At 34.1% G+C, this 20,384-nt stretch overlaps 1 protein-coding gene across 1 annotated transcript in view; it reads left to right on the top strand.

Annotated features, from left to right (window-relative positions):
* Window positions 1–1,331: 1,331 nt before the first annotated feature.
* The window catches only part of Pdk1 (Phosphoinositide-dependent kinase 1), a 60,331-nt gene continuing 41,278 nt past the window's right edge, over window positions 1,332–20,384 (top strand). Inside the window, exons 1-2 of the mRNA XM_089701581.1 lie at window positions 1,332–1,563; window positions 4,157–4,240. The gene's annotated coding sequence lies outside the window, so the exon portion shown is untranslated. The remainder of the gene's footprint in view (window positions 1,564–4,156; window positions 4,241–20,384) is intronic.

Here is a 20,384-nt window from a genome sequence, read left to right as displayed (position 1 = left end):
GACCAGCACAATTTGAGTCAAGAACTTATATCCAATCCAACCAGCCTCAAATAAAGTACCTAGTTTAGATTTTACTACATAGTATAGTGATAACTGTTTTCATACAGCTATCTATCTATTAATCAATCAAACCATAAGAAAAAAAAACATATTTACTGTATCATATTTACAGATACTGAAGATGCCCCGTACCCTCTTGCCAGTACTTCGAAACAGAGTGATGATCAGTCCTTTGAAGGAGTAGAATATTTAGATTTTGATGAATTATATTAATGTACAAAATTTATCTACAAATAAAAATAAAAATATGTGGTTTTCAAATCGCCTTGTTTTTTTCTACCCGACGGACCCAGAAAGAGGGTAATGTGTTTGAGCTGCATGTTTGCTTGTTTGTTTGTATGTTTGATTCTATGTGCGCCTCTGCAGTCTAAACACTTGACCGATTTTTATAAAATAACTAATTCCAAATACATTTAAGTAAAATTTGACCTAGGTAGGTCAATTAAAATACTAATGTATTTTTGTCTTAAATTACACTATTGCTACAATGAAACAATTATAACGGTTTAAATCGCGGTATTTATTTTAGATTATATTATATAGATTTTTGGATTTTTATTCTATAGTATCAAGATCGCTTGCGTCGCAGTATCAGTGTTGCTATATGAGCGACGGTGGCGCCCTCATTTATTTTCATCTCTTTTGTGTCGCACTGTACTTTACTTTATCGAGATCGGGACGTTATTAGAAACAAAGCTCAATGGAAGACGCACATGTAGCCTGCAGTCATTCCTGCAGTGCAAATTCTTGTTCTATTTTATTCATTTCATTTAATTGGGGAATAGTTACAGCAGTCATGGTAAATTATAATAATACATATTTTCATCCTCCATACTAGGTATCGATCGTGAGTGGAATTGAGTGGAAGTTAGTAGGTACTTAGTATTTTTTTGCAGATATTAAACTTGGAACCATCTCTTATTTCATGATTATGCTTACAAAATACAAACACCTACAAAGAAGTGAAGATAGTTTACAATTAGTAATCTAAACAATTCATAGATGGCGTTGAAAGAAAGTACACACGCCATAAACGCTAACTTACAAAATACATTTAAAAAAAAATTTTTAATCCATCATTTAATATTAAATTTGGCTGCATTTTAAAGTAAATCAGATTCAACAGTCAACAAGTTGGTAAACTAAAGGCTTTTTCATATTACTGTTATTTTAGAAAATAACGTTACATATTATTAGTGTTATGGAGTGAGAACTAGATGTCGCTGTATAAACTGAATCGTACCGTAATGGTGCTTTGTTTTTTTGACGTTTAGGTCTATGACTTGTGTCTGTCTGATAAAATGATAATACTTTTTTTGAAAAATGACTAAAGGAGTTATTAAATTTTGTTTTTGTTTTCGAAGCGCTTTGTGATTTTGTTGATAAGGTGAAAGTGGTTTAAATTGATCAATAATTCTTTGTTGAGTCTTTTTATACGTGGTGTGTGAAGAATTTGGTAACAACGAAATAACGAGGTCAATTTACAGAACGGAAACTGAAATGGTATGTTATAATTTGAATTTATCTATATTTTACAGACCTGTGGATATTTCCATGTGTTTCTTATATCATTCATATAAGGAATAGTTTAACATTATCCTAGTACACATAACCAAACTTTCACTGAATATACCAGACGGCCTTGAATCTAATCTTGTCAATTCAATGTCGTTCCTTTATCAAAATAGATATTATAAAATACCAAAAGTTTAAGGTTTCTATTTATTAAAAATATTATCGAATTTCAATAATACAACCTAGATATAGAAAAAAATTAGGGAATACAAATTAAACTGCAAGATTAGGGAAATCGCTTACTGACCCAATATGTTCTTAACACTACAGTGCACGCGCGTTCTACTATAGTAGAACGCACTTACTTATTTTATCGCCATTCATTCATTCTTACACCTAACCCCCCCTAGCTCCCAGATAAGCTAAGTCGACAAAATTGCCAAACGGATTAGTATGGTGCATATTTGCAACGTAAGCGCATGTTCCTGTTATGACGTGTCAAAGTTCGGCTTCTACTATAGTAGTACATGCGAGTATTGGTGTAATAAAACTGAAGGTAAGTAAAACTTTCTTTTTTAGGTTTTTTTAAATTATTATCAATAGACATTGAATGATTTAAATTTTAAAATTTAACTATGTACAGTTGCATTACTATTTCGTGTATAATGATGTATTTGATATTTAATATTTCTTTGCTTTAGCGAAAAAATGGACCCCGTATTGTAGGCGCACGTGATGGCTGAACGAAGAATTAGAGGACGAGGAAGTGATCCAAAGTGACTCGGACGATGGGGAAGTATATGTACAACCAATGGAACAGGAAGATAGGAATCAGATGCAGGAAGCTGTAAGTGAAAATCATGCAACATCATCTGAAGATGACACGCCTCTTTCTGAACTTGTCCAAAACAAAACACGTGATGACATTTATGTATCTCGAAATAGAACACGCTGGAGTAAAACATGTCCTTTAGCAACCCGGGCAAGATCTCAAAACATCCGATTCATAAATGCCTTGATAATCCACCAACTAAACAAAGGCCAAGAAAAAATTGTGAGACGTAATTTTCTATACGATCTTTCGTACGAGCTGGTGAAACCCCTCGTGGCAAGAAGATTGACAGTCGAAAACCTTCCCCGCCAATTAAAAGATAAAAGTAAATAGCTTTTGGGTCACGTAGATGAGGTACCAATACGTCATGATCCTCAAAAAATGGGAAATTTTGCCTGTGCTTCCGAGCTCGAAAAAATGGTGTAAGCGATGTACCAGATGGATTTGTCCTGATCACCAAGTTGTGGTCTGTATTGAATGTCAGGATGATGGCCAATAAGTCGGTCATCGCTTATTAGAAGTTGTTTTTTTTTGAGCTGATCTCAAACTTGCCAAATATGTTGATTATTTTCTTGATCTCATAATTGATCCTAATTTTAATTATATGCTATTAACATTTTATTTTTTTTTTATAATTATTTGTTACAATAATTAAAAGTTTAATATTCCTGAGTATTATCATTTTAGGACCACCCATTTTTTTAATATTTCAAATACAGTTTTCTACTATGGTAGAGCACGCGAGCAACCATGTAAAAAAAAAGGGCGCGTGCACTGTAGTGTTAAAAATATATTACGAAGTAGAAAACCAGATACTTTATACCTACCCACCTTGTCCTTGTGTAATGTGTTCAGGGACTTTTGATAGGATTTGAGCTTATTGTTTCCTACCCAGCTACCCATTCAACATCGTAAGACAGGTATCTTCAGGTGAGAGCCTGGTTGAATTCGCTTATTTAAATTAGAAGTGGACATTACACTAGTCACTAGTCACTACAGATATTGTCTACTTGAACTACCTAATTAATTTGATCTTGCTTCTTGATTATTTTTAATATTTCATATCTTCGAAGTATCGCCATATAAACTAAGTGGCAATAGCTAACTTGGTAATATAAATGTCACGAGCATTCTTCGTGGTATTTAAGTTGCCTTTACATGTCAAAATATCCAGCTTGTTAGTAGACGACTTGGAGCGTCTACTTCAAAACTAAAATTCGGTTACCACATGATAATATCATACGTCTATGGATATAAAGTTAGTCCATTGAATTACGAACCTCGGTATGTCGTATTCAAACCGCTACTAAAGTCTAAACCAAGGTGGATATTATTGGGTAACTTTGGTAAATCAGTATTGTTGATTTCTACCTCTATTAGGCCTATCTTTTTAAGCTATTGCATAGCTTCTATCGCGGGCCTTGAGCGCGGGGACCGAATCCAGAAATTCCGTAACGAATAAAACCTCACGCTCCTCACTCCGACGGGCACGGAGGAGTGGCTTGAAGGCATAGCATGCAATAGCTTTACCGCGGCAGTCCCCGAGTGCCACACGTCTTTTTTTATCTATGAAGTAGGTATTATATTTATTTACACGAAATAGTAAAACGACATAGGTAGGTATTTTCAGCGAATGTGTCAGTCGGAGTACATACAATAGTTTCATAGCCACTAAAAAACGAAAGCTTTTTATGAGTATAATATCTCAAAATACCATTCATGATTGATAATACTGAGTATCTTTTGCAGGCGTTAGAAGACATCCGAGCATCTACAGGAGGTGATAACTAGGTGAAGGCATTGCACGTACCCAGATCGTGACATCGGAACGAGGTAAGAGTCACCACCTAACATGGTAACTCGGTCATTCTGTACTCGTAAACACTGAATCACGCTGTTTATACTGGACTTTCCTTTGATTGCGCATTAGTTACATACCTACAGCGCATGGCGTGTTTTGTTTCGTCTTCTAGCACGATCTGTGTTAACTCTTGACAGCCGCTGAACACTTGGAATTGATGTTCTACTGCATGAATTACTCGAAATTTGACCCGGAAATAAAAAAGCACGTACTTATTTATAGATATTTGCACGTAGGTACTTACTGTAATATTTTCGAGATAAATATATTTTTAATGTCTGTATTGTATTGTTCTTTGGTTATGTTACATTTACAATTTATTTCCGAGCATGTTTCAGCTAAAACTATAAAATACAGTTCCATCAAGACTAGACGTAATGATTCAAAGTATTCGTTAAATTAATTATTAATTTGAAATACTTACTTAATTTTATGTCAAGTTACAAAATAAGACACCATATGTAACTTAAAACTTATTTTTGTTTCTGCCGCTCGTAAGCTTACAGACCTCCTATAACCGTAGACCGATATCCGTCGACAAATCCGTAGACCGCACTAGACCATTATAGATCTCAAATAATATTGAACTTTTTGGGAGTATCCTATAAAACGGAAAATTTATTTATAGGTACATAATAAAAGAAAATTTATTTATAGGCTATTTTAGAAACGATATAAAAGAAGAGAAGTTGACAAATTGTAATGCAAATTGCAATATGATTTCAATGAATTAAAAGAAACATAATGAATACTAAATGTTATTTGCATCGTTCATATCTGCTCGGGCAGAGTTCAACTAAAATTCTTAACCTAGTAGTCATAATATTCACGATAATACTAATAAATACTATTCATTGTTTCATTTTACGCACTCATTCATTATAAATCATTATATTACGTTTACTTTGAAATATTTTGTATTTATAAATAAATTTGTGAAACTGCGTCTTAAATAAATTAAGAGAAACAATGAGAACATCAAATATTTTTTCAATGCGGGATGTTCGTGTCCATGTAGTTTACACAGAATTTAAAAGAAAGAAGTTTTCTTATAAAATATACAACAATAAAGACACTGAGATATCCTAAAAAGTATTCGAGGAATTTTAAGTACTTTTATTCAAAAATTCAAAGAAAATCTAAGTTTAAATAGCCTTACTTTGATAAAATTTTATGCCTATATGGCGTCGAATTTCTAGTACATACATACAACAAAATAAAAAAAAATACACATTAAATGATAGATTTATGCTTAAAAATTTGCAATAAAAGAGTACATCTTATACATAATATGTATATAAAATTCATCTTCTTATATATAAAATTCTCGTGTCACAATGTTAGTCTGCATACTCCTCCGAAACGGGTGGACCGATTCTCATGAAATTTTCTGTGCATATCGGGTAAGTCTGAGAATCGGCCAACATCTATTTTTCATATGTACCACGGGCGAAGCCGGGGCGGGCCGCTAGTATTATATATTTTATGAAAGTAATGGAATAATTTAAAGTTCTCTAGAATTTTCGATTATATACGGGAGCGCAAACGCTGTTGCGGCAGACCAAGAGCAGACCTATAAAATTAGCCAAGTTGGCCATGTATTGTTGTGACAATTGTTAAAAATCACACAGCACAAGGTATCCATACCCGAATTCAGAATTGTGATTTATGAAGCCAACATTTTATGAAATATCTCATTATACGTACATATTAACAAATCAACTATGTTTTCGATGATCTTACGCGCCTTCCTTATTCAACAAAACAAAATGTCTGCATGTGCCTTTTAACGTAGGAAATTATTTTGGATAATAAGTAATAATTAATTCATCACGTACAATCGTTAGACGTTCCGTGAAAACGGATATCGTACGTGTGACATTTCCTGTGTAAAGTGAAACTAGTAATAACCTTCGGTATGTTGCATGTAGCATGTATGTGTTTACAAACAACACAACGTGACCACGGCGCCCATGAATGCCGCTCTGCCATAATTGCATTCGATGCGAGGCCGCTTCTTTTATAAAGCTTCTCTTCTCGTAAACAGGACGTAATTATTAGACAATGCAGATTTACAAGATAAAACGTCATCGCTCATTCTGTGTATTGAATAATATTTGAAAATATGCAGGACTCAATATGTGTATAATGTTTCAGAGGAGGATTTCCCTCCTCACATTGTCATAATGCAGGTACCATAATTTATATTTTACTCAATTGATGAGTTTGGATATTGTCTTACGGCTATAATTATAGTAAAGTATTTTGACCCTTTATATGAAACAAAATTTGAACGAGGAATTCAAACACAAAACTAATGAAGAAAGCGCCATTATAAAACGAGTATTATTTAGCGTACGCCAGCCAGGGAAAAACACTAGGTACGTCTTTTCCACTTCGTTGCCACATTGTTTTTTCTCAATTCGCGGCAATGGTAGTTGTTTCGAATGAGAAACATCGAGAACAACCCGCTAGACGGCAAGTCTTCACAACACTGCCCACCATACACTAAAGTGCAGTAACAGCAAAATCACGATTTCGAGTAAAACGCATTTAAAGTTAAGAATTGATTTTAAAAAATCAACAGAATGATAAGCAAAAAAATTTGAATGCAGAAAGGTTGTAAAGGCATAGGTTCACACGTTAAAGCAATAAAAAAAAATATATCTTAATAACTGAATTTATTATGGCCATTTATTCTTTTTGGTGCCTATTACTGCATAGCCTTTTTTGTAAAAAATACCATTTTAAACTTAGTAAAATGCAGCAAAAAGCCCTATTACTGCGTTTGGATCAGTTATTTTGTCAAGAAACCCAACTAACATGCAGTAAGGTAAAAAAAATACTGCATTTTAGTTAGTTTTTTAAGAAAAAAGTGTTCAATTTACTAGTGCAGTAAGAAAAATAGCTAGTTCACAGTTGCAGTATTTAAAACATTAACTGCACTTTAGCTAGGAATAATCATATCTGTGTCATTATGCTATCCAAACTAATCTGCAGTAATGCTGTATTTTACTGCGTGTTAGTCAGTTTATAATGATAAAAGAATGTTAAGTATTCACAACTAAAATGCGACAAGCTTTGATTTTACTGCATTTTAGTTGGGAGTTCGTGACAATAAATTGTATTTTCTTAATTTGCAGTAAAAATAGCTTGTATGGCGGTAAATTTTACTGCGTATTAATTTTTTTTTTTAATTTTTTTCCAGAAATATAAAACTATCTAAAGAACTGTAAAATTATATTGCTTACTGCATTTTAGTTATGAAACCTTAAAATTTAATCTGCAGTATAATTTATACTGTATTTTAGTTGGGAAATCACGCCAAATTGTTAATTTTTTTCGTTTGCAGTAAGTGAAAACTGTTAAATAAAAACCATTCTTATATTCTCAGAAATAAGTAAGTTAATTCAATAGAAAGCTTAAGAAACCCGCTTTCAGAATCACTAATAAAACGAAAAATCACAAAAGGGCTGTTACTGCTCTTTAGTCTCTGGTGGGCAGAACAGTCTAGATACCGCCTTACGGTAAATGAGAATTGCAACTTTCTACGTTACATAACTGTTTTGCGTTCGTTTTGGAGTGGAATGGTGTCATAATCGCGAACATAGCCTGTTTACAAAGGAAGCCGACTGTAATTGAACGTTCCAAGTTCCAAGAGAATTCTGCATTAAAAAAATATCTTCAGAATTCCAATCCTTGTTTCTTGAATTTTTTAATTATTTAAGTAAAGTCTCGTGTTTTACCAAAGTATTTCTGAATCTTACAAATAAAGTTTCTAAAAAGTGTCATATTTATGTATAAATAGCACATAGTGAAATTTAAAATTTCTTTTCTGAACCAAATGTAAATAGAAAGTCGACAATCCATTCATGCTGCATGCTTCAGTGATTGCATTTTTGGTGGAATAGCGTCTCGTCCACGTCCACGTAGCGTCCACGTCTCTGTAGAAAACATGATAGAGAGCGGTTTTATTATCACAAGTAACAAATAGTTTTTATTATGAGACGTTTTAAATAAATTATGTGACTATACTGAAAGATTTTAGACGCGTAATGAAATGCCGACGACTCGGATTCAGATTGACGTGCCAACATTTTATCGAATAGATTTGGCATAGACATTTAATTTAAAATTGTAATTAGGCACCGAAAATATCATAGAAGCTATAAAACCGAGCTATATTTAACTCACCTTCCGTTGGTTTTTTACTTGTTCGTCTTAAATAGAACATTTGAATAATTCAATGTTCGTATTCTTATGGATTCCGTTGTTAACATGAACAGATACAAAGTATGGTTCCTCAATATCTACAGGCAACATTATCTAAACTAATAATTTTTGCAATCGTATTGACGAGATAACATTCTACGTTCCTAATCATCGTTCGAGATTGTTAGATTGCTAAGTCTGGCTCAAAGTTCAGTCTGAAATTCAATCCGCCAGATAGATATTTTATTACAGAAAAACATTGGTCGTTTTATTTATAGAAAATGAAAGCTAAGTGGAGTAGTGACACCGAGCATCGAGGGCTCTCGGAATGCGAGTGCGTTGCGCAAGGTGTTTTGACGGCGGAGAGCTGTTACTTCATTGTTACACACCTCTGGGTCGTGTTTGTCTATCAGCAGTGAAAACATAGCGCTCTTAGTTGTTTATAACTGGATCAACATAGACAAACTCGACCGGAGTCAAAACAATTACCTAATATATATCGTTAATGCTGTTGTTTTTATTGCAGACTTCATTTATGATGATATAACAAAAATGTAACCTACTTAAGGTTACATTTTTGTTAACTAAACTGAAACGTGTACCGTCAGAAACCTAGTACACACGTCTTTTATTTCTTTAGTTAATGAGATATTCTTAGTTACTTTTGATCTTAGAAAACCTAACAAATAAATATTTTTAACGGATAGTATTATTTGTCGCTATATTTTTATATGATAAGCAAATGTTATACAAAAAGTACAAAATCTTTATCATCGTTATTTTATAATGTTAAACTTATCGTGTGTCAATTATTATAGTGTTCAAATAACAGTAACTTAAATAATGTATTGCTGCAAATGGAATGTCTAGCTGATAGACAAAGTACATTGTGAACAGGATCCAATGTTCTCTCCAGCCCGCACGCGTTGGCTTCGTGTCGACAGCCTTGTCAGAGGCGGAGATTTGCAAAACAACGATTGCACAATCAACTTCGACTACGACTCGCGCTTTAGTCCGCTCTTGTCGCTATCTGTATTTAAAAATTCAATAAATAATAACGTAAATAAATACTCAAGGCATTCTCGCCTCTTTATCCGCAAATGAGTCGTCGAAATCTGAATACATTATCGCACTTGCGTTTTTACTTTGTCATCGTAATGCGGATTTGTAAACATGATTATCTATTTTTATTCCAATGACGGATGTTGTTAGATATAAATAGTTTGCAGCGAAAGGTAAAACCCCTTTGTTTTTATCGAAAGGTTAATGCATATCAAATTGGTTTTGAATAGCCTATTAGATATGTACTAAATATTTGGGAATGTTAATGTTTTTAAAAATTATAAATTAATTTGTGAATACCAACTGTAATGATTTGTTTTGATCAAATGGATCAACGTTATTTTTAGGACTTTGAACAAGCATTACAAGAAGAAATTGTAGTTTTTTCGTAGTTGGTCATATTTTTATAAAATTTTAAGCAAATGATGATTTCTCTACATACACTATACTATTAATATTACTATTTGTTTATTTTTACGTATGATTTTCCGTGTAACGTTTCACCTTGCATAAGCGATGGCGCTTCAATTTCCTGTTTGTGATGGCTTTTTGATTGTATTCGTTTGTTTTGTTTGTTTCAATGCTAATAGTACATTTAACATGTTTTTGTTACTTGTTGACGTTGCTCAATTCAAAAGGCCGCGGCAAGGTCGGCGCGCTGTCACTCACATGCCGACTCTAGTACCAACTGTAAACTGCATTGACGGAGTATTCACGTCGTGAGATAATTCTAACATTCACACGCTGCCATATAAGATATTATTAAGTAAACAACAAAGGAAACTCCACGGGAACGTCCCACAGTTTATCTATCTGTATTTTTTCTCACTTCCGTATGTGAAATTCTCATATTATCGGATTTAGCATGCACACTTTCACTAGAGTTTTACATGTTAGTAGTTTCTATTGTAGGTATGCATTGTATTGGGTTACCTATCTTAATCTCGAATTTTAATATTCCGAATATCATAATCCAGAAAACGTTTGGACATTTTTTCATAACCCCGAATTTTAAAATTTCGAAGTTTTGTTTGCCATATAATCGCAACTCCGAATTTCATTTGCCCATTTCTTTATTTGTACGACGTTTTACAATCCAGACGAATGAGTTCCAGACATACGAAATCTAAATGCACAAAATCCAGATGATCGTAATCCATATACATATATGCACCAAAGCCAGATTTTTAAAACACAAATTTTTGAAATACAGTTAATTGATATCTAGGCAAACAATGTCCAGATTTTTGAAATTCAAATAAATGATATCCAACAAAACGTAATCCTTCCAGGGGGACGCAGCACGAACCTAACCTAACCTTCTGAATAGATTTTAATACTTTAACCTTTCTGTAATGGGCAAGTAAAACAATAGCGAGTCGGTTCTGGCACTCGCCGGCCGCTGCCGCGGCGGCTGAAAATTTGGCAATAGTTTATTTGGAAAATGGTACGATGGGAAACAAAAAAAAGTATTCTGAGAATCTGGTATAATGAGATCTGTATAGACTACAAGCCCGCATAGGACAAAAATATGGGTCAAATGAACCACCATGGGACATATCTAGAACGATAGCAGAGCAAAAAATAATAAGATTCATCACTATGCCGTCACTTGTAAGCTGTCCAACTGAGTGCAGATGAGAATTGAAAAGTACAGGTAGACTCGGTAAATTTTGGTCATATATTTTTGTACGGCATTCTTAACCATCGATAGATCCATTAAAAATAATAAGAAACCGCTCAGTGCCGTACAAAAATGTGGGTCCACCAAGTCGGAATTTTTATTTAATTTCCGAGAGTTACCGGGGGTAAATTTGGTCATTTGACCATGTACGGCATCTGTGTCATACTATTGCTATACTGCTTTTAATCCATTATTCCGCAACGCCGTACAAAAATCATGGGGACAAGGGGAAAAAATCGAGAGATGCAATCCCCTCTCTTTCCCCACTCCAGGGGGTCATTTGACTAAGTACGGCTTCGGTTCCAAAACATTATCTAGCACTCAAAAGTACTATTAAAAGCAATGCCGTCAAAAAATAATTGTTCTTTTAAATGTATACCAATAATCATCTTAATTTCATCGAATTCTTGATATAAAGAGCTGTAAGGTCATTTGACCCTGTACGGGAACTTTTTTTTTAACATGATATTGTAAAATTCAATTGTTGTATAGTATTGCCGTTCAAAAGAAACCGTTCTAAAAAAAGTTATAGAGAAATGCAAAACCAGAAATTTTGTTAAAGTTTAAACATCGTAGATTAATGAAATATAATAGTTTTCTACACTTTATCCGTTGTTTTAAATAGTATTAACATAGATAAATTAGGAAAAAACGATGCCGTACATTTTTGTGCAGACCACATCTTTTAGGCTGATGAAAGCGACGAAAGCTACAATTTTAAGAGTGCTTTATGGCCATTTGATACAGTACGGCATTAACATATTTTTACCCAACTACGGCAAAGCAAAAGGAGGGTTATGGTTGTTTACAGGTCATGTATGTATGTTCATCTATTCCCTCGTAACTTCTAAACTACTTATCAGAATTCGACACATGACATTTAATTCGTCGCGTCTGAATTGTTCACTGGATAACCAGCGACCAGCTAGCTAAAGGCTATATGGGGTTTCACAAAATCTAATGTGGCGCCCTCTAGCGGACAAAACATACAGAGTAAAAAAATAAAGTTAAGATAAATATGCAGTGTTTGGTATCATTTGAAAGCGCTTTACTTGTACATTTTGAATATGTATATATTACTAGCATTTGCTTGTGACTTTACCTGTATTCATGGACTGATTGCATATAATTCGAATCTTTTCGTTCATAGCTTTTTTATTAGTTCATCAATTTAACGGAGTCCATTCCACCTGACTCCGACTTTCCAAGGTGATAATTAACCACCTCGAGCTTCTTAATATTAATGTATATTTATATTTTATTATAAAAATATATAAAGCAAATATTTCGTTATATGGATTTTTTTCTTTTTCAGATTTTTCCCCTTTGAACCAACGAAAATGTACGGCACATGAAAAAATATTATCTATGCATAAAATACTTTAAAAATAAATTTATTTCGTGTTGTGTCAAATGACCCCCTGGAGTGGGGAAAGAGAGGGGATTACAACTCTCGATTTTTTCCCCTTGTCCCCATGATTTTTGTACGGCGTTGCGGAATAATGGATTAAAAGCAGTATAGCAATAGTATGACACAGATGCCGTACATGGTCAAATGACCAAATTTACCCCCGGTAACTCTCGGAAATTAAATAAAAATTCCGACTTGGTGGACCACCATTTTTGTACGGCACTGAGCGGTTTCTTATTATTTTTAATGGATCTATCGATGGTTAAGAATGCCGTACAAAAATATATGACCAAAATTTACCGAGTCTACCTGTACTTTTCAATTCTCATCTGCACTCAGTTGGACAGCTTACAAGTGACGGCATAGTGATGAATCTTATTATTTTTTGCTCTGCTATCGTTCTAGATATGTCCCATGGTGGTTCATTTGACCCATATTTTTGTCCTATGCGGGCTTGTAGTCTAGTATTATGAGAATACGGGAAACAAAAAAATACTTTTTAAAAATCTGGTTTTGGTGCATCTGGAAATTGATTCATCTGGGAAATTAAAAAAGGAATTTTAAAAATTTGTCATTCATTACATCTGTCTTTTAAAAGTTCTAACAACCGTTTTCGGGGTTTTAAGATTCGGGTAATAGAAATTCGAGTTTTTAATATAATAGGTTACCATTGTATTGATATGCCGAAAATTATATGTAGGTATAATATTTGTTATATTATACTTAAATTTCAATGATAAACAGGGTTTTACCGTTGATGTAATCTATACTAATATTATAAAGAGGAAAGGTTTGATTTTTTGTTTGTTTGTTTGTTTGTATGAATTGAATAGGCTCCGAAACTACTTGGCAGATTTGAAAAATTCTTTCACTGTTGGAAAGCTACATCATTTCTGAGTGACATAGGCTAGGTTTTATCCCGGAAATCCCACGGGAACGGGAACTATGCGGGTTTTTTTTAAAACGCGGGCGAAGCCGCAGGCGGAAAGCTAGTATAATAGTATATTCACTTTATTTTTAAATCTAATTATTTTTTATCTGAAATATTTGTTAAAATATTTCTTGCTACCCTCATCTCAACAATAAGCGCAACATACTCAATCGAAATAATGAACCGTCATATCAAGTCACTAATCATTCGAAGGGCTATCTAGTTAGGACCTAACAAACACAGTTTACCACATATTGTCAGCGCACACCGGTTGTTTTGAAATCGTGTCACAAGATCGCCGGCTATTGGCTCTGGGTTTCACGCGGCCGTCATGTGCCCATTGCATTCTACACTCTAACTTAATAACTTATATGTATAGAATCTTTGAATTTATCTGATCTTATGATCGTGACGTTTGAAGTTAACAATTTGGAATTTGAACGTCACGAAGGCTGTCCTATATTATGCAGGTATCTGAGAATATAAATTCTATTTCAACTTATTTTTAACGGTTTACTAATGACTTGTGATGACATAGTTATTATAACTGTAACCTTTGAAGTATGTTTTATTATCTGTAAATCGTTTTTATATTTTTGTAGAATTTTTTATTTCGTCAATAATTGAGTGACTAGAATAGCTGTCAATATTGCTTGTGTTCTCATTACCGTTTTGTTTAGATCGTGTTTACTCGTTGGCTGCGCCTGCGCCGCCAAGACGGTTGCAAGTGGGCTAAGGTCGCTAGCGTGCATTTTTCATCGCTCGTACTTGCCTGTGTAACAAAACCGTGCAACCGCTTAACCTCATTGTTTCTAACTTTTTACTCACGGATATTGTAAGGTCACGAGGAACTATTTTGCTAGAAAAAATGATATTGTATTGTTAGTACCTTTACCTAAAAATCGAGAAACAAATAAATATTAATATTTCATACAAATAGTATTATTTAAATTAACTTTAAAGTGATTTCTGAAACTGAAAACATTAATTCTGCAAATATCTTTGAAATTTTATTGAATAAAATTTTATGACTCATCTTATTCGGTTTTAATGGAGGGAATATTTTCATTTTTCATTAATAAAAACTGAATGGAGATACTTTGGAGAAAAGCCAAAGGGAAAACATGTTACATTGTGAAATTTGCTTGCGTGTTTTGAATTTCGACGTTCAGTGGTCGCTTATTCGATCACAATCTGGGTCATTCGATGCTAGACTCTCCGTAAGACAATCGTCTGCTCTATAACGGTTACGATTGTAGTATCACAAGGAACTAGTGATATCACTTTACAACGGCTCTAATAAAAGACAAGGCAACGGAACATGATACCATAACAAAAAACTGGAACGTTCAATTGTATACCAAACAATAGTGTAATTTGATGAAGTAGGACGTATAATTCTGAAATAGAATAGAATTTTTAAGAGGAGCGTTTACGTCGGTGCAGATGCATGATTCATTCGTTGCACCGCTCCGCCCCCGGCTGAAGGAATTTAGGTCACCAGCCCGTGATGGTTTGTTTGGGTTCTGTCAAATTAGTTTTAAACAAACTTTTACTTCAATATCAGCCATTTACCCATTTTAATTGCGCTACCTTGCTAATTTGCAACTGTAAACTTTATGCTGGTTCTGGTTGCTTGGAAGAAATTGCTATTTAGCAATAAAGCCGCAACTCGCTCCTAATATCCTTGTATTGTAAAATTAAAAATTGTGTGCAATAAAGAATATATAACTATAACTACCTTGCTATCAATGTTGACTCGCATAGATATCGTTGTTTGGCGTTTTGTATAAACTATAAACCCGCAAATTTTACAGTAGACGCAATTAATGATTGTTATTTTCCTGGTTACAAATTATTTTTTGTCAACAGACAAAAGTTACGTATGACTGGCTCGATATTGGTACAGTGGTAGTTGCATAATAGCTATCAGATGTGCAAGATTTTCCTCTGTAAACATTGATGGAAAAGTAAGTTTCAGTCTGACAGATCAATTTATTTACTTGTTTATAATGATAACACAGTTGAACAGACTTTAAATGGTTTTCATATGGGGTCACTTACACAAAGAGTAATACGGGAAATACAGAGGAAACTTCTTGTTTGGGTATGTTGACATTTTGTTGCTGAAGCCAAACAGGATGTTCCGTAGTCATTATTTATAAACAAGCAAGTTTATATTCAATTACATATATTCAAAGAGTATATTGTTTGTGTCATGTATGCATACAGCGTGAACTTATTAAATGGAATGAAAACAACACAAGTCACCTTATTTTTTCCGGATGTCTTGAGTTCTAAAGAACATAATTCTTTAAAAATATATTGTTTTAATTGCTTTCATTTTTGCAGCGACAGTTGACAACTGCATATATGTATTTATAATCAGCATCGTTGCAGAAATCTTACTAAAAAAAAATAGTATCTATCTTAAAATCTGCATACATAATAATCTCTTTTTATCCATAAATTTACTTTATATTATTTATATTTTCTGAGAGAAAACATCAAAATACTGTGCAATTAATTATTATTTAACAGTTTGTTAATAATATGATTAAGTTTACCGTACCGGAAAAGTTTTGATTATTTATTTGAAAATGTAAGCAGTTCAGAAATTATTATTCAGATACAACTAAATAATCTAGGTGGGTTATGGTGGGGATGGCCTAGTCGCCGGAAAATGGGTCACTTGCCCACGCTGCTTCGGTTTGTTTGGGCCTTCAGTATTGATTCAAATAAACCGGTTCCAAAATGTGCGCACGCAGCAGCACCATAATGTGTGGCCTATGCAGTACATGCAAGCATTTCGAAACTGTGTCAAATTGTACACAGCTATAACCAAAACAAAATTACGTACCCGCCATGCACGGACTGGATGCATTGGATTTCATATCAAAAATATTCAGTAATTTATTTTAGTAATAAATAAAATTTGGGGGTTAAGGATTGTATTAAAAATTATTTAATTCCAACTTTAATCATATGATTGTATCATTCAACCAAGGTAAATACAGTTGCGCGTTCTCAGGCTAAATCTATGCGCATGTGTCATTGCGTGTTTTAACAGATAATCACTAATTACGAAACCTTTGTAGTGCGCTGTAACTATAAATAGGTACAATAAATAACATAGGCTTAGTGAGGTGACAGGTTTAAAGGCGTCTAGCGTAGGCATGTTAGTAGGTTGACGAGCTGCGCGACAGCCTGCGACATACAAACAACTAGGCCACGGCTACTAGCTACCGATCTTGATTGCCGTAGTAATTTTACTGCTTAAATAGCGCTTTTAATACGCGTGTATACTTAATCACAACAATTTTATGCATGCATCGTAATCTTGTTTTCTAAAGAAATTTACGGTAGCTCGTATAATTCCTTTTGCTTTCTTGTAAAGGTACATTACATAATTGTTTATAGTATTTTTAATCAAATATTTTGTCGCTATTTGCGGACTGTAAAGCAAAATATAGATAACACTACATATCACAATAGCAGAAATTATGCAATGTGGTGCAATGAATGGATATTACATATAGGACGCGTTGCAGAATATCGTCTGGTAAACGGTCGAAAGGCGCATGCGTCCGTTCCAATGTCCCCAGACCTCTCGGGTAGCACTTCGATTGCATTACGTAGAAGCTACGTGAAACGTCGAAACGTAATCGTAAGTAGGTCGGCGGGTAGTGCGCGCGCAGCGGCGCCCTCCGCCCCGCGCCCTGGCGAGGCTCGGCGACGTCACTATTGATCGCCCACGTGGCGCCGTAAATGACGTAGCGTTGTCGCGTCAATAGTACACCCAGCCACCCCAACCACCCCTGTCGCCGCATTCACCCCACGCCACCCTGTCCCACCCAGCTCTAGTTTGCATTCTGCAGTAAATAACCGTGTGCGTAAGCAAACTACCCTTGCTCTTTGAAAATCATTTTCTATAAGATACTATGCTCAATAAGGAACTTTCTAGCGTTTAATAAAGTACATCATCCCGTAAGAGTTTTGATACATAAACGTTGGTTTTCTTCCAAGAACAACTAATATTATAGATATAGGTACTAGAGGTAGTGTCATGCAGCATGCTGCTTGATCTATATGTATTATTGTATATTATATAGATATACTATATAGTATATACCTATACTATTAAATCTAAGCACTTACGTAACGCTGTTGGTAACAATAAAGCGATTTACTAATGAAATCGTAACGTACGTAACAACTAACAAGTAACAACGCACGTAAAATTATTGTTCAGTAGGTAAATAAAGTACCTAGGAAGTACCTAATGACTTCATCAAAACGTTGAACGAGGCTTGAATAAATATACCTATATATTATAGCTCTCAAAATTTCCACTGTAAATTTCAGACATCTAATAAAATTGTTATGTAATCCTCTACGTAAGAAATCATTATTTGTAGCATTTGATGTCATACCCACGCAACTTATTCTTATGTGCCTACAAAAAGAATGGAAAAAAATGTATTAATCTTTGGCAATAAAAAATATATATTTACCAATAATTAATAAAAATTTATTTCACTTTTCCTTGAAAATAATTATGCAAATAGGTAATTGTTTATGGATTGGTGTTTATTTGTACAGCAATAGCGTCACAAAAACTGAAAATGAATCCTTACATCCGCTAACTGGTCAAGGTTCACGAAGCAGACTCGTGACGTTCTATTGAAAATTGCGCAGTAGGTATCTAAATACAGTTTTGCATAATCTTTTGCAACTGAACGCAACTAACAAATATATATTTATGGTTAAGCAAATGAAAAAATAAAGCTGCATTATATTTAGTTTCTAATCTGAAATCGTATAGTAATTGGGCAGAAAAAATTGCAATAACAAAATTTTGTAAACAAAAAATAAAATTATTCACTTCTCCGGCAAATTAAGCAACCGTTTTTCTTGATTTGTTTTTGTACAAAAATGTGCAGTTGTTTTGCTAAATTGTTTTGCATAGTGATGCAAACATGTTCTTATATTAATGTTTATTTTATAATGGCAGAAAACAAAGATTAACAGTTTAATGTTTATGTTTTGTAATAGTTAGCATATACTTGGTAAGGCGGCATTTAATTTGCATGGCCTTTTTATTAAATTGCATCTGAGTGCTATATGTTTAATGGGTCGTAGAGGCGTCGAAAAGGGCATAGGTCGTGGTGCAGTGCAGCTGCACTGTGGGCGGCCGGCGGTGGGCCACGGGGGCGTCTTGTAGGCGGGCGGGCACTGCGTTATATAAGCACATTGCTGTATTTACATGCCGGGTTCCGCTAATGCCGAAGGTTGTTGCGCATAAGGTCGACAGTCTGGGTCAATTTGCGGCACGATTGCGCCGTTTTTAAAGACATATAGCATTATGCGAAAATGGCGTGCGGCCATGAATATAATTTTCTACCAACAATTTTTTATAAAATTAGCTATTTCGTTAATAACAAAATCAGATAGAATCTTTGGTAATGTTTAAGGCGAAATTCGCACTCGGCTCATTCACGCCTATTTGCTCAACATGAATCATTTTGAGTCATCTCGTGCTGTATGCATCATTGCGATTTTCTTTCCAACTAAGCTTTAATAAATAAAGGACGCCCATGTTTAGACAATCTCAATCGTGCATCTCATGACCTAGATTGTAAAGAATTTCCTGGCTCAATTTACGACCAAGCCTTAAACCGATCTTAACAGTGGACTTGGGTTTATCACAGAAGATCTTTTTTACTTTCCAATCATTTTCCCAATAGAAAATTGTAAGAACTTCGATAGCTAAAGATGATTTTGCGTTTAGATATTTAAATATACTTGTGTTCCCACTTCTATTATTTATTTTGCGTATCAAAACACTTTCTCAACTTGGCTCTATCGGAACCTTATCTTCTGTTGTTATACTATGTTGTTACTCATGCTTGCGTGGTTTTGCTTATCGGAATACTGAAGTAACGATAGATCTAGCACGTACCAAAAACGTGGAGCTTACGGTCATTGTTATGACAGATTATTATTGTTTTCCAATCACTCCGATAGCTTTGGCGCCAATTCCACTTATTTATGTCATCCTCATATCGAAACAGATTGTACAAAACACATGGGCGTTAGATAGCCGCAATCGCTGTTATCGTTTCACTGGAATCAGATAATGTTTTTAAAAACACGATGCCAGCGAAATAATCGATAACGTAAATGTATTGTGCTATTGGAGTTAACATTATTGTAGCAACGTTGAACATAGTGACGCACACCGTTGGCACGTGCAACGATGAAATATTGTCGTGGCGCCGCCAACGCTCGGATTCTTCGACTTCTCATGTGATGATTGCGTAATGAGTTCACTTGACCATAGGATAGGTAATGTTTTCTGAGGCCATGGTTGTAATTATTTATAGCTCTTAATATACAATCGTCATAGTTATATGTATCTTCGTTCTTTTGCGATTCTGTATATATGATTTATTTTTATTAATGAGTGGTAATTAAAATTTTTGTTATGTATATAATAGAAATTAGAAACTATCACACGAGGATTTTTTTTCCTTATGGGACGCATGTGTGTATTTCGTAAATTTGTTTATGTTGTTATCTAACATGTTTTTATCCTCTACTGAATATTAAAACCGTTTTATTATAATTTTATCAGCGGTAATAAAAATAATATCAATGAATGCCTATGGAACATAAAATTACATAACAATGCTACTATTCTACTTTAGTGTGTGATTTTCATCACGTTTTATAATGTTTACCATAATATGGAAATCAATCTTATTTTATTTGAAACTATTAATTTAAACATTATAGTCTATAATATAATATATA

This window comes from Colias philodice, chromosome 12, assembly GCF_061535455.1.
Source record: "Colias philodice isolate Cphi_HAF_F1 chromosome 12, ilColPhil1 Martin Lab GWU primary, whole genome shotgun sequence".
In the NCBI taxonomy this organism is placed as follows: domain Eukaryota; kingdom Metazoa; phylum Arthropoda; class Insecta; order Lepidoptera; family Pieridae; genus Colias; species Colias philodice.
This window is presented reverse-complemented; position numbering and strand designations above follow the sequence as displayed.